Genomic DNA, 3,184 nt, shown 5'->3' with positions numbered 1-3,184 from the left:
GGTTCTGTAAGTAATGAACACACCCTGGTTAATGTTCAGTCAGCTCCTGGTGATAATCATTAACTAAACCCACAGCGTTACCAGCGGGTCTCTCCGCCTCCTGTTCCTTAGCACAGGGTACGTTCTGTCTCAAACAAACATCACCATGGAGATGAAATGTGATCTCAGTGATTTTGAGAGTGGAATATTTGTCGGTGCCAGAGGGTGCAGTTTGAATATCGCAGGAACTGCTGAACTCCTGGGATTGTCCCGTCCAACAGTCTCGAATTTGCGGAGAATGGCGCGGAAGAAGATCAGTGACCGGCAGTTCTGAGAGCGAACACGCCTTGTTAATGAGAGAGATCGAATGGGAAAAGCGAGATTGGTTCAATCTGCCGGGAAGACGACAGGAACTCAAATAACCACGCTGCAAATGCATTGTGCAGAGAGGCGTCATTGGACGTGTAACATGTCGAACTTTGAAACGGACGGGCTACAGATGTAGAAAACCACGGACATACAATCAGTGGCCGCAGTATTAGGTACGGGACGTGCACAGTACAGTGCCTAATGATATGTGTTTTTGTCAGCCAGAAGTTGTTGATGGGAGATTTAATTACATCGGCATCCCGCATTGACTGTGACCAACGCAGATCTGACTGTGATCTCGGCGCATCAATCCTGCCTCTCACCTATAACATCTCACTCATTTGTGTATCAAGGGCCACCACGCTGCAGGATTACAATATTAACAGAAAGACTCTCCTTCTCCTGAATATTGAGGGCGGACATTCCCATGACACACTAGACCCAGCGAGAGAAAGAAAACATCTCAACTGTCTTCAACTGGCGGTGCCTGGTTTCAAATCCTCACACAACAGGAACTATTTAGTCCACGTCCCTGTCAAACTCCCCGGAATACTTTATGTCTCATCGAAGTTCCCACTCATTTTACCAAATTTCCGCGAATGAAATCAAGTACATTGTCTCTTTAAAAAAAAACTGGAAAGCATACAGGCAGGTCTCCCCTGTTTTAAGTCACATCACAAGTCAAGATCACAACAGAGTCCTCATAGAAAAACTCACGAGGGCAGGTATCTGCCTGCTGAACCTTCTTTTGGTTTCCCACCTACCCTTCCGTCCCCCTCACATCTGACAGAAGGGAAACTACACTGCAGGCGGTGATCCACAACAGGTCTCACCAATCGACTATATAATGGAAACATCAACTCCTTACAGCGCCTCCCCCCACGACCACCCCCCGCCCCGGCTGTAATCTCCAAAGTGGGTGGTTCCATACTTTTGATCACCAACCGAAATGCCGTCTAGGTTGGACAGATAGTGTAGATACCGCCAGTGAGGGAATAATCAAAACGAATCCTCAGTTCCTCGGTCGGGGATCGGTAAAGCCCTGAGTGTGGACGGATCGGCTTCCTGTTACTGCAAGCAGTAGCCCGGGGACAGTTCCGAGATGCGGGAAGCTCGCACCTCCCTAACCTTTGCTGACGATTCGGAGCCGGGTTGAAAGTGCGCCGATTCCGATAACACCTCCAACTGCCCCGGTTTCCCCCGGGGACATGCACAGGAAGTCGATGCATTCAAGTAGATGAAGGGAATTATTAATTCTTTCAAAAGCGATTCTCTACAGTTCTAATATCGATCAACAGTATACGTTATCAATCTCATTCAAGTGTTCATAAAAGTGGCTAACTGCCTTTGAGATTTTATATTTCAGTATATAGAGCTTCTTACCTTGTACCGCGGCTCCAGGTTCTGTTAGCACTCTGTCCCTGTGAGGCTGTGTTACGGGTTCTGTAAGTAATGAACACGCCCTGATTAATATTCAGTCAGCTCCTGGTGATAATCATTAACTAAACCTACAGATTTATTAGCGGTTCTCTCCCTATTCTGTTCCTTAGTGAAGAGTACGTTCTGTCTCCAACAAACATCACCATGGCGATGAAAGGTGATCTCAGTGATTTTGAGAGTGGAATGTTTGTCGGTGCCAGAGGGAGCAGTTTTATAGACAATGGACAATAGACAATAGGTGCAGGAGTAGGCCCTTCGGCCCTCCGAGCCAGCACTGTCATTCAATGTGATCATGGCTGATCAGCCACAATCATTACCCTGTTCCTGCTTTCTCCCCATATTCCTTGACTCCGCTATCTTTAAGAACTCTACCTAACTATTTATTGAAAGCATCCAGAGAATTGGCCCCCACTGCCATCTGAGGCAGAGTATTCTACAGATGCACAACTCTCTGGGTGAAAAAGTTTTCCCTGAACTCTGTTCTAAATGGCCTACCCCTTATTCTTAAACTGTGGCCTCTGGTTCTGGCTCCCCCAACATCGATGACATGTTTCTTGCCTCTAGCGTGTCCAAACACTTAATAATCTTATATGTTTCAATCAGATCCCCTCTCGTCCTTCTAAATTCCAGTGTATACAAACCCAGTCGTTGCAATCTTTCAACATATGGCAGTCCCTCCCACCCCGGGAATCAACCTATTGAACCTATGCTGCACTCCCTCAATAGCAAGAATGCCCTTCCTCAAATTTGGAGACCAAAGCTGAACACAGCACTCGAGGTGTGGTCTCACGAGGGCCCTGTACAACCGCAGAAGGACCTCTTTACTCCTATACTCAGCTCCCTTTGTTAAGAAGGCCAACATGCCATTAGCTTTCTTCACTGCCTGCTGTACCTCCATGTTTACTTTCAGTGACTGATGAACAAGGACACCTAGATCCCGTTGTGCTTCCCCTTTTCCTAACTTGAAAGTATTCAGACAGTTATCTGTCTTCCTGTTCTTGCCACCAAAGTGGATAACCTCACATTTATCCACATTAAACTGCATCTGCCATGCATCTGCCCGCACACCCAACCTGCCCAAATCACCCTGCATTCTCCTAAGATCCTCCTCATATTTCACACTGCCACCCAGCTTTGTGTCATCTGCAAATTTGCTAATGTTACTTTTAATCTCTTCATCTAAATCATTAATGTATATTGTAAATAGCCAGTCCCAGCACCGAGCCTTTCGGTTCCCCAGTAATCACTGTTTGCCATTCTGAAAAGGACCCGTTAATCCCACTCTTGGTTGCCTGTCTACCAACCAATTTTCTATTTATGTCAGTACCCTACCCCCAATACCACGTGCTCTAATTTTACCCACTAATCTCCTATGTTGGACCTTATCAAAGGCTTT

The 3,184-nt window shown here is 46.5% G+C and overlaps 1 pseudogene; it reads right to left on the bottom strand.

Annotated features, from left to right (window-relative positions):
* The window catches only part of LOC132390183 (zinc finger protein 721-like), a 641,047-nt pseudogene that overhangs the window by 189,573 nt on the left and 448,290 nt on the right, over nucleotides 1–3,184 (bottom strand).

This window comes from Hypanus sabinus, unplaced genomic scaffold (assembly GCF_030144855.1).
Source record: "Hypanus sabinus isolate sHypSab1 unplaced genomic scaffold, sHypSab1.hap1 scaffold_80, whole genome shotgun sequence".
NCBI lineage: Eukaryota > Metazoa > Chordata > Chondrichthyes > Myliobatiformes > Dasyatidae > Hypanus > Hypanus sabinus.
The sequence above is the reverse complement of the archived record's forward strand: the minus strand, read 5'-3'. Positions and strand labels throughout refer to the sequence as shown.